General features: G+C 38.1%; 1 long non-coding RNA gene across 4 annotated transcripts; it reads right to left on the minus strand.

Annotated features, from left to right (window-relative positions):
• Positions 1-1,286: 1,286 nt before the first annotated feature.
• LOC113330885 lies at positions 1,287-12,290 on the minus strand. Of its 4 annotated transcripts, XR_003350575.1 has the most exons (13): positions 12,169-12,290; positions 11,922-12,069; positions 10,979-11,451; positions 10,008-10,317; positions 8,586-9,420; positions 7,868-8,448; positions 5,953-7,742; positions 5,373-5,583; positions 2,881-4,432; positions 2,702-2,801; positions 2,020-2,139; positions 1,631-1,709; positions 1,287-1,527 (listed from the first exon to the last, which is right to left on the minus strand). It is a non-coding gene; the product is annotated as an uncharacterized LOC113330885 (long non-coding RNA). The 4 variants fall into 4 exon arrangements; XR_003350576.1 differs by lacking the exon at positions 1,631-1,709 and having other exon boundaries at positions 5,373-5,431; XR_003350573.1 differs by lacking the exon at positions 1,631-1,709.
• Positions 12,291-12,695: the final 405 nt, after the last annotated feature.

Raw genomic sequence — 12,695 nt, forward strand, 5'->3', positions numbered from 1 at the left:
GTGTTTACAAGTAAAACTATGAAATATGAATGTGGATTAAAATGAGTCTTCGATGGCTCACCAAGTCAACCAATAATATCTATGAATCCACTCTCCTCCATTCATTTGTGATCACCTCTTTCCTCCATAGAAACAGACAGTGATTTCTATCACACTATTGGCTAGCCGTATGCCCCAGCAATTACCACTGGACGCCCAACTTGTCTAAAAGTAGATGTGTCTTTGTTATGTCTGTTCCATTCCATGTGAGAGATTTTTACTATTTGATTGTCGATTAATTTTCACTACACCCTGGCCTTGATTCTTTCTATTACATATATTATAACCCTTTCCCAAAATGAAGGGTGACAACTTACAACTCAGATAATTTCAGTCATTATAACAAGAATTAGAATCTTAACTATACTGCAAAGAATAGTAAAATCATAACGAAAAAGAATACTTTTTTTTTTTTGACTGAAAAAGGTTAAAATTTTATTAAAAAAAGAAAAATGAGAAACAAGATAAGCGGCGCCTAAGGGCAACAAGGGAAGGTGCAATTTTTTTTTGATCGGTAAAGAATTTGATATTAGCCAGTTTCGAAATCTATTTGAAATCACTTTTGTGACCAACAAAGGAGCGTTCCCTATAAAAAAAAATGTGCATTGTTTCGGCAATGGAGGCTCTAAAGCAGAAACCATCATAGGACAAAAGCTTTTACAATTTGATCAACAATCGATTTTGGCCATGCTTAGAGACGCAGTGTACGAGGTTGCAGAGGGTGAATCGAGTGTTGGTGGACCTGCGGTAGCTTCTGTAAATCAAGTGGGGAGAGGAAAAACAATTGATGACTGAACTTATGAAATTTCCATCTCCCAAAATTGTTTGGGATGTTAACATTACCGAGGATGGTATAAGTCTTCCTAAAGACTTCTGATGCCGACAGCCAAAGAGGTTCTGGATATGGACCGAATAAATGAAATGATTGAATCGGGAGGAGGGTCTCTGGTCTCTCAATCCGTTAAGGTTCGAATCTATCATAACATAATGGGTCATTCGTTTTATAAATCAACAGAGTATCTGAAGAACAAAGATTTCATGGACTGTGATTTCCTTTTGGAGTGCAATGAAGAAAACCAACAGTTTACCATACGTCCAGATTCCGTCGCTTCTGTCAAGAAATTTGATACAATTTACGAGTATATAAAAGGCGAACAAAAGATGTTCTGGGACAACGGAAACGTTGTCTTCGTCGTGCTACTTTAGTTGGTTTACCTTTTCTAAAATTATTTATTGATCTATTGGTGTAATTGAAAATTACTTTATTTACAGGAAATTCTTAACTTGTTTGTCAGACTGCATTTGATCACATATAAATAAAAACTCAGAATAGTGTCTCATGTAAGAAGATTCTTTTGAACTGCCCAGTGGAAACTGTTATTACAGAAAAACAATCATCTAACACTAAATGGCAATCAAGACAAGGCACATTCACTCACCCTCTATCAACGATCACCATTAACCGAAGTTCACGTACGATTGGCAAAGCTGCAAGTGGTTTGAATAGAAAGCTAGAAGTTAGAACCACTGACAAGAAATAGCATTTAAATGCTTCAAACAATGTGAATATTGTAAAATAAAATTCATTTACTTAAGAATATCAGGGCTCTCTGCCAGCTTCAACCTTTTCTTTTAGTTTTAGTTATGGGAAGACTGTTACGATTAAACTCCTAGGGAGGCAGCAAAATACCAAACAATGCAGACATTTAGTAAAAGTTAGCATAATTGAAATGACGCCACTACTATATTCAAAGTCGTTCTCACTAGGTGAGCATTTCAGATTTCTGTAATAATATTCAAACATTTTCCCGAGGTTTTTACAGTAACTTCCTAACTTGGTTTCCTTACTGCCAGTCTGCCAGAGTGAGAATACAAACATTTTCCAAAAGTACGCACATTTTATGGCATTTGCATAAAACAAAGAAGTGGCAACTACTGGCTAAAAACAAAGTACAATATATTTGTGGTTCTAAAACTTACTGCTTGCAGACTTCAACCTTCATCAATGGATGATAGCTACTTCCAAATGATTTTAGGGCATGGCACAAGAATCCACTATGTGTAACAACTGCAATTTCATTCTCCCTCCTCATCCATATCCTGGGGTAAAGATAAATAAATATTACAAATGGAAACAGAGCTATATAATGTGGAAATCCAGAGGTTTGTCAGATGTAAGTTATGTAGAGGGTGAGGTAATAACACTGAAAACTTAGGCAAAATGTTTACATTCTCCTGTGAAAACCCGTTTCCTGATGGTAAGCTAGGAGGAGACAGAACGTCATGACAATGCCAGTTCTGCTTTTATAACCAAATAACTTAGAAATTAACAAGCCATAGGATAGGATGCATGGTTTAACATGCACACACTATATTTATCTCTGGATCAAAATGATTCAAGATAAGTTTGGCGGCCAAACAGAAGCATACAACAAAACATCTATCTCTGGTTTTCAGCCAAACAAAAGGTACGCGGGGACTTCCCAAGCGGTCACCCATCTTGGTACTGCTCCCGCCCTTTGTTGGTCTACCGCTGGCTCGCCACGACTATCACGACCCTATTTTCATAGGGGAATGGCTGTAGTTCCCTCATCCATTTTGCATGTATTGCCATACTAATTTAACTTCAACAAACACACATGATATATTTGAAATAACTAACCTGCCACTTAATGCATAAGAGAGCAGCTTTAGTTCCTTCATCCACTTCACATCTTTAACAAGCAGACGAATACTACTACGAAATAAATGCAAATATCCAGCTGGATAAAACAAAAAAAAAAGTTAGAAATTTAGTTATTTGTCAAGGAAAATAAAGAGAAAAGGAACCAAGAAACAAACCTTCATCCATGGTTTGCAATCATGAAAGCTGATGTCCTCAAAAATCTTTTCGAAAATACGAGATGTATTCGTAAACAACTGCATGGAACGCCCATAAACTAATTCTCCGGTTTCAGTTTCCAGCAATTTCATTTTATCGTTATCAGGAATCTCAATATCAGATTCAGCTGGACATTCTGTATAAATCGTATGGTCAAACATTTCCATCACTTGAACTTCCATCCTCCATTTCATCATTTCTGACACATTGGGAGTTTTCTGAGTATAGTATTTCCATTGTGTCTTCTCTGGAGTGAATCAAATCTACATCTATCTCGAAGACATTGGGTCTCAAAAATTCTCTCTGAATATTTCCTGACCTCAGACAGACCAAAGGATCCCCAATTTCTTCAAGCATATCAGCAACCAACTTATCAAAAGGCCTTGTACCTCTTTTGATAAGTTCAAGTGACGTCCAGAAAACGAAGGGGCAGTACGGTTATTATATCATATATCTACCAAGTAAACTGTACAGCAAATCAAGGTGACGTCCAGAATTCAACCAAATGAAAGTAACCAAGAGAACCAGATTCCAGACCAGAAAAGGGTGGTAAGCCACTCTGTCAAAATCTAGTTCCCAAACCCACCCTATCCTACTTGAAAGAATTTCTTCGATCTTGGATGCTACAAAATCGAAAGACCTCCTAGAGAAAACTTTTGAGTCAGCTACTGATAAAGAGCTCGAGTTGCATCTTAGAGTCCCCCGGGGAATTATTTCGCGGACAGAAGACTTTAATGTAAGAAAGGAACCATGCCAAGATGAAACCAAGAAAAGAAGACGCCAAAGAAAATAAACAAACCAGGAAGGTCGCATGACATCGAAGTCTTTCTTCCAGTCGTGGTTGAGAGCAATGATTTTTCAAAATTGCTGACCAAAGAAACCGAGACCAATCCTGATATCATGTTCTCTTTCAACTGCTTAATGAAAACTTTATAGGTTGGAGACAGACCCGAACATTGTATTATAACTTGATACAGTTCTTCACTTAGATTACCGACATTGAAATCAGCAAAACCACACTCCACATGTTCACATACCTTAACCTTCCTTTTGTGCTCATGATATTCAGTTAGTCTCAGATCGATCATAACCATCTTATCTTCGGGTCCCTCTGACAATACATCGCGAAAAAACGCTGCTCGGTATGTTCCAAGGAATTGAGCAGTTCTCCAGGAAGCTTTTGCCCGGTATCTTGGGCTCTATTATTGATTTTGCAACTTGATAACTGTTAAGAGCGGTTATTCCTTGTTGAAAAGGACCAGTAGTCGACATGAAATAACCCTTACCAGTTTTAGCCAAATCAGAATGTTTGTCGATGCTTTTCAACTTCCCCAATAGTTTTGAGCAGAAGATGCAAATTCAGGGAACATGAGTGGAAAAGGCTTGATTTTATTAACCAATAGTTACACCTAGAATACACATCAGCTGCAGTAGACCAACATCCAGAAAGACTGAAACAGTCGCCAGCTTCTTCAAGCCTAGGTTCCCCACAGTGTTCCTAATCAATCGTACCTGTTGCATAAAAATATAAGCAAGCTGAATATAACCTGGCTGGTAGGATGATTTCAGGTCCATGCACAGGCAATCACCTGACTATTAACTAGTAATCAAAATTCAAGGAACATGAGTGGAAAAGGCTTGATTTTATTAAACTTAATCTAGATCCAATGTACAAGTTTAAGGCAGAAGAGAAAGAAAGTAACATGTATCATATGTCCTTGGGATACTTTAGTGTATTCGGTCTCTAGTTTCAAGATTTTCAGTGTCTAACAGTACCTATTCAGCATGGACCTTTTTGATTCCCAAGACCCTTAATTTCTAGGATTCTTGTTTGGTGTTACAAACTATTCTGATCGATATTGACAAGCCTATATGAAGAGGTTATGCCCCTGCATCACTGTAAGATTGTTATAACATTCGAAATGATAAATGGCACGTATAAGCAAATATTTGTTACTTTACTCAACCTGTGGTTGTGCAGTTTGCAATTACAGGACTACTAGTAAATGTTGTTAAAAGTTCTGCATTGCTTGGAGTTGGGTTTGACTCAATACATGGTTTGATAATGAGTTAGGAGCATGCCCGACCTCAGACGGACACTAAAGAGTCATTCTAATCTGATCACAAAATGACCTTCTTAGTTGTCAATATAGTGATAGGAACTTTTGAGTGGAAAAAGGTTGATCTCACTGGCTTTCTTGTTCTAGTACCAATTTAGTTTTAAATTGTTTTACTAGATGTTGTTTCATGCTCTATAATTTATTTTCTACGAATATGCGATACAAAGGAGACAGTATACTAAAAGATTCTTGAAAGGCTAAAACAACTTCTATTCCACTAACCGCTAGTAAGTTGAAGTGTGACAGATCGATCCTCTTGCGATTCAACAAAAAGACGGTTTGATGGATCAGGAAACTAATATGCATAACGTACAAAGGGAAATAGTCCATACCTGCTCTTCTAATTTCCTTTAACTCCACGAGACATTTGGCAGCACAATCTCAGCTGTCACTACAAGAGCAACCCAAGCTAGTTCAGTATTAGAACCAAGCAGTGAATACCAGCAGCTCTAAGACCAGAAGCTTTAGCAAGTTTCTCCAAGAATGAATCACCAGCTCTTTTAAAGCATACTGGCGCCATCTCAAAATAACCATCATTAAGTACTGCAAAATTGAGCATGTAAAAATGGATCCTTCAGACCACAATAGGTAATAAATTAGTACTAGTAGCATGGACTCCGGGAAGATGGAAAATAGGGTGGGTCATTGCAATTAATTTAAAATTTTAAATGAATACAAAAAATGATATACTCGTGCGATAATCATCTACAAACGAATTTATAATGATATCTAATCACTTTTCATTTAACCATCCAACAGATGTACATTTCATGGTGTAGTCAGTAGTCCATGCCATGTTCGCACATGTAACTATATAGGAAAAGACATTTAAGTACTGGTGAACACATTCTTTTTAGCAAAAATGTTAACAAGGGTACATTATAAAGAGGTTAAACAATTTAAAACACCAACCTTGATACCGCGTGAACTCCATTCTTCTTTGCTGCTCGTAACTTGCATTGCTTGTACAACTGGTTCATCAAGTTCTCTCACTTGAACGAGACATAACTTCTTCCAGTAATCAAATATAGGCTTCGAAGATCATCTATATTCTCACAGATCCACAGTTTCCGCCTAGTACGAGTGATAGCAACATACAATCACTTCAGTTCAGAGCAGAGAATTTGGTGTTTTCCGCTGCTACATTCTGGAAATTTCGTATCATTGGAGTCGAGAAGATTTTTGGAACGTCACCTTTAAAGAGCAGAGAATTTGGTGTTTTGCTTTACAACATTTTCGGAGTTGTTTCTTGGCATCCCACCCTGTTGCATTGGCCCAGAAAGAATACCACCAGTATAGTGTCCAGGTGGATGTCCCCGAGGATTTTTTAATACGCCATGATTTCCCCTCCTTGAGGCCGAAAACCTCTGGAAGAACCTTCTGCGTGTCTGATTGGGTCCATGAGCGGATCCCTTCCTACCGGGTAGCCTGTTCCAAGGTTTATTACCCTCATCCAACATACCACTGCCACGTCGATCTGGCCGAGGTCCCCCACTCGGTCTATCAACAACTTTTTCAGAATTTGGATATGGTTCTCGATCAACATGATGAGAAATAGCTATTTGAACACTCATCAAAGAATCTGCTATGTCGGGTCCAATATTAACGTTTATGGGAAGTACATTGCATTGCTCTGAAAATGTCAGGAGAAAATCTCTGCTATACTTTTTGCTAGTACCACCACTCCCATCTCCATCAAGCTGCTTCCCGTCATCAGAGATCTTCAATTTTGGAGTAGAAATCTCTGCAGCATCTTCCCAATCATCTGGCTCAGATTTACTCTCTGCATCTTTTTCACTGGCTGTAAAATCCTTCTCCGCCACTTTGCCAGGTTCAAGATTTGAACTAGCATTGTGAGAACTGTCCAGTATTTCAGATGCTTCATGCTTTTCCTCTGGACCCTGGTACGCATTGTAAAGATCAGAACTTGATCCAGCAGCATCCGCGGCCTTGAGAATGTGTTTCCTCTTTTTTTTGCTTTCGCAGTGATGTTGCTCTTAGTCCTAGTTAGTTCGGGCTTATCCTTAGAAACAGCCCCTGAAGTGGAAATTGAACCAGAAACAGAACTCAGAAACAGCCCCTGAAGTGTTTTTGCTTTCAAACTCAGAATTAACTTCTCATGAAGCTGGTGACATAACAGGAGCAGGGTCTGGGTGAGATAAATGGATACTTCTATCCCACCAGTGGTTTCATTTACAACTGTATGTGAATCTGTAGCAATATCTCGAGATACAGGAAGTGAAACAGAAGTAGAAACATTTACGGCATCACTGGAAGCTAGTGCAACATCGTCAACCGTCACCATGTTATCTTCTGAGCTACAAGCAGCAGTTTTTCCCATCACCTGTTCAGCTTCTGCAGAACTAGTCACTGGTGTTCTCTTCTTTCCCTCTGGATCCGTCTTTATGTTCATTGTGTTCTGAAATGTCAGATGACTTTGGGTCCGCTGAAGATTTTTCTTTCACTAGAATTTCCAGTGTTTGCTCAATCTCTTTTGCGAGTCCAAGGTCACAAGTGCTGAATGGTTCACTGGCCCCACCATTCGTTGCACCATTTAATACCTCAGAAGCATCATAACCACTAGTTGATGACTTAACTACCTCTGAAGGTAAATCCTGACTAGTTTCAGGGCATTTGGCAACTTCACAAGAGACAACGGACGAAAAGGACTTAGAAGCACCTACAGAGTCTGAAGCATTTTCCTGCGACGATTCCACGTAGACAGTGATCAACAACAAAAAGAAAAGAAATAAATGACAGATAAGTAAAATAATGCAAAAGCCAAAGTAGGCCCTGAATATTGTAAGGAAATCATATGACATGATACCTGGCGTTGTGAATGACAATCCTGTAAATCTTTCTTAGTTGTCTTCTTCAAATGATCCTTGAAAGAGTCCGACCTTCTAACGTTTTCTCTTCTACCTTCTGTGTTGGCTCCAAGAGATGAAGATTCATCCTAAGGTACAACAGAAGAAGAATAGTTACTGGATGGCAGTTTCTGCGCTGACACAGAGGCGGATGTTGCAGACGTATCCTTGATACTGATTGAAGGTGAAACAGAACTCACTGGTTCAAGCACAGATTTTGACTGCTGAACAGAGTAATCTGTAGTGATTTCATGTGGAAATTGCAGGCCAGCTGCTTTAGGTGGCCCAAGTAATTTTGCTGATTCACCCTTGTTAACATGAGGTGAAGTAATTGTAACCGAAGAGCTGAACTTTTCCCCACGAGCCCCAGGAGCTGGCTTCACTGTAACATCAACAGCAGCGGCTGGAGCAAGACCTGACAATGCTTGAGTATCATCATGAGTTTTCCCTGAATTTAATGATTCCCTCCAGACTATGTGGAAATTTCGCACCATTGACTCTTTAAAGGTGACGTTCCAAAAATGTTGTAAAGCAAAACATCCTACATAAACAACAAATGCAATGTCAGGATCAATCATACAGTGTACACTCATGAAACACAACGAATCATACTAAGATAAATTCTAATGGACCTTGAACTCGAAATACAAAAGGAATACCATAACCCACTACATATACCTGAAAATCCCATGCCATCCCTTCTTGAACCCAAAATAAAGTATAAACTCATTGTAGGACGAAGATCTTGCATCTTGAAATCTGAAATCAACCCCACCAGCAATAGTTTGCGCAGTATCACCAGAAGTGGAAAATCCTTCCATAAAACTTCTACAAATATATTTAAAGAAGGCCAATTTGTCTCATGGGGAGATCATGTACTTCATCAATATACACGAACTCCATTTCCTCACTCTAGTAACACCCAGTTTTCAATCGAAGGTGAAGGTCAATGAAAAAATCAACCAAATCAAACTTATCATTATGCATTTTCTTCTTTTCGTATTTGAGGAAAACATCATAAATCACCTCCCTTCTTTCCCTACTAATGGATGACACCCGTCCCTCAGATAATGATATGTAGTCCTCCCGTCTAAGTCTATCATCAGGTAGCGTTCCAGCTAATAACCCATCTTTTACGTGTGAGATTATCTCAATAAAAACCATACATGAATCAAGCTTCTTGGTCAATTTGCAATTAAAATGAGGCCAGTAACATGAGTTGAATCTTTCATAGTTGACCTCTTTCGTTCTTCTAAGAGCATGCAAAGCAAATGACCTTGTGGTTGAAAGATTGTGAAAGTTCCCTTATATCACCAAATCTATCAAAATATGAATTTCGCATACTCTTGCATCAAGCATCACTAGGAACTTCTGAAACATTATGACAAGTGGATAATTTTCAGGTGGAATGTCCTTGAGAGAATCTGGTATATCACAAAATTGAACTGCATCATCGGCGTCAGGAAACTCAATGGAACTGTGCTCTGTTCAGGCCCTGCCGCTGCTAATAATGCTGTATTAAAAGTACACGAAAATTAATTAGAATAACAAAGTATCAAACGTGAAGTTGTTGAAACTTTTGATATTTGAAGCTCTCATGCCAAGATAGAACAATTCGGAAATGTGCGAGCATAGTAGAAATTGTTGCTCATGGAGAGCTCCTAAAACTCTCAAATGCAGTACCTGAACTCCTTGCTTAAGTTTACAAATTTGTATATCACGTTTATAGCCTTCAAGTATCGACCCTTGATTGCCTAGATACTCTATGTAACATTTAAACTAACACATACAAAAACCGACCTTAGGACTAGATAATTCATTATTCTTTTCATCTCTAACTAGATATCTAAGTTTTGCACTACAGACGACTTCGTATAATCTACATTTATCTAGATGGGCGGTTCTCTAGATTTATCTAGATAGTTCTCTACTAATCTAGACAGTTACAAATTATAGATTCCAACAGATGTGAAGATATAATTTCCATGAACACATATTATCTAAACCTACAAAGGCACCACAATCTACAAAGCAAACGTACAAAAATAAAGAAAGTAATATAGATATTTCAAAGCTGACACTACAACAGTAATCTGATACCTTTTCAAGCTCGATATTTGGTTTTTAACAGCAAAGCATAGTTTTGAGCTGACTGTTATGAACAATTGCCGTAAGACAGTACCCTTTGTCTCATCCCCAACCACTCTGCACATATTTCCGGTTGGAGCACTCAAAGAAATATATCCATGGGTTCCACAAATCCTTCACAAGAAAAACAGCGTTGCTGTTCCTTTTGAAACAGTCCTTTAGCTTCTCATATTTCGACCAACTTTATTCTCTATTGCAGTAATTCGGGAAGCGTAAGGAGATGCGATACCAATGGTTAAGCTGTTCTTTGAGCTTTCTCAAGCTGTGAATGGTTAAAAACATCCTTTATAAGTTGAATAAATGAAGTAATCATGATCTAACAATTGGAAAAAATAAATAAATGATCCAACAATGCCATGATATATTAATCGAATTCTACACATTACATCTGCAGTTGGAAATAGTATGGAAAGTTGAATCCTTAAGCTATACACGCTATACTAAAACTTGTTAAATTAACATCTGTCAGTTTACATAGGCTTTGCAAAGGCTAAAAACAATGTTCCAAAAGACAGGGGTACCGCAACAAATGTCCTGAGTCTATAATTTAACAGTGTCCTACTGGTAACGCAGAGCACAATGAAACGTTCAGAACTCAGATAACTCATACCTAATGCCCAATTTAGTGAACTTATGTTAACCTTTAACAACTGATGATTCCTACTTCACGGACACAAAAGACGAAGCTAAAGTAATGCTCTACTTGGTAACAAGAAGGTAATTGCATTTAACTTTACACATCTATAGTATTTGTATACAATAATACAACAAGAATGGTGTCCTCACTAATACTTCAAAAATAAAACCGAGGCATAAGAATGGAAGAACAATCAAATGTAAAACTACATATCTACTTAACCACATGTATAGCATAATGAAGAAGCTACTGCAGTCAATTAAATAACATGGTACATGGATCATACCTTTTCAGACTATTGCCACTACAAATGCCACTTCAACCATATTTTTAAAACCATGCCCGGCTTCATCTGGCTCCTCCCTTCCATTCGAAAGCACATAACTTCGTCTCCATGCCCCACAGAGTAGGACTGTTTCACATCTTCTACAACTGAAGCCAAAGACCAACTGCTTCCAAAACACTGCAAGACACTTCAGGTACAGTATCACCCAAAATAAACAGATCCGACGGTTTCAGGCTGTATGGTTCTTTTCCATACATACCATACCGGCTTCTCCTGGAGTCGACCCTGATGCAATAGAAGAATGACCCCTCTTGCAGCTTAGACTCCTCCACTGATGTTACTTCAGCGTGAAGTACACCTAACATAAACTCCATTTGTGAAAATATCTCCATGCGAGTTTCTTCCAGCAACGGCATAGCGCAAGAGCCAAAATAATGTTGTATGGACTCCAACCACTATGGTATCATTTCCACCTGAAGAAAACATACACAATTTCTAAGTTTAAACAGGACATAAATTCGATTGATCTTACTTCAAAACCCATCCATGTATGATTACTACAGTTTATCTAAACCCAGCAATGAGAAGCTACAAATGAACACAGAATATTATTAAAAGACGTAAACATAAATACAAGATAGATCATAGTTGAACTGTAAAACTTCCATAAAATCTCTGGAAAATAGCCATAGTGACTACTAAATATCACAATTAAGCATTCTTTGTTCCCTGCAGTTTCATATAATTGCTACTATGGTTTATAATTCATACAGTAAAACTTCCATAATGTTTGATGCAGGAATCAAAATGCTGCAATTCATGAATTGAAGCCTAATTGGTATTATAACCATTAGGCATGAGTGGTGGTAATTAAACCCAAAAATCAAACAATTCAAACCCAAAAATCAAACAAATTGAATATCCTATATAGGAGCATAATCACCTAGATTATACGCTTCCAACACCAACACACAGAGGTCCAAGTTGTCCTAGAACATCCATAATATGTTTTGGAAAATATGGATCACCAAAATTGGGTCTAAAATGCTCTAATCAAGCATAAACCCAAGCATGATCGACATCATCGTGACCTAATTTGGAAACAAGAATACAAATTACAAATATCGAGGGCAAACTTCAGTAAAATGTAAAATAATAAAATGAGTAATCGAGTGAGAAAGAGAGAGAACCTTGTGTTTGTAGAGATCATCATCTTTAGTTCCACAAATCAACTCTTCTTCGTCGTCGTCGTCTGCTAATACTACTTCTACGAGGGAGGGGAGGGGAACTGAAGCCCTAGAAAATGCGAAATGTAATATTTTTTTTTGGGGAAAAGGGAATAATGTTTAGACGGGGAACTACTAAGGCGCGTTTGGCGCGACCTGGGACTGGGACTGGGACGGCTAATTGGAAATCTCCTTAACCCAAGAGATAGCCAAAATGAGAGCAGTTGCCTCAACACCAACTGCATCTGAGATCAGTGCAAAGTCAGATTTTGTTCTCCTCACTAATCCTGTAATATCGCACAAAATAACACCAACTCCCTTATTAAAATGCTTAAAGGAACCATCTAAAAATATTATATGCTCAACCTCCTGCAATATCGCACAGTGGTAGTAAACTAGGCCTGGCGAGGATATTTTGTTTATTTTTGGTTGTTTATTTGGTTAGGCCAATTGTAATATGGGTAAAGAACTTGGTATGGACGAGTTTCTTC

Source organism: Papaver somniferum, unplaced genomic scaffold (genome assembly GCF_003573695.1).
Source record: "Papaver somniferum cultivar HN1 unplaced genomic scaffold, ASM357369v1 unplaced-scaffold_12, whole genome shotgun sequence".
Taxonomy (NCBI): Eukaryota; Viridiplantae; Streptophyta; class Magnoliopsida; order Ranunculales; family Papaveraceae; genus Papaver; species Papaver somniferum.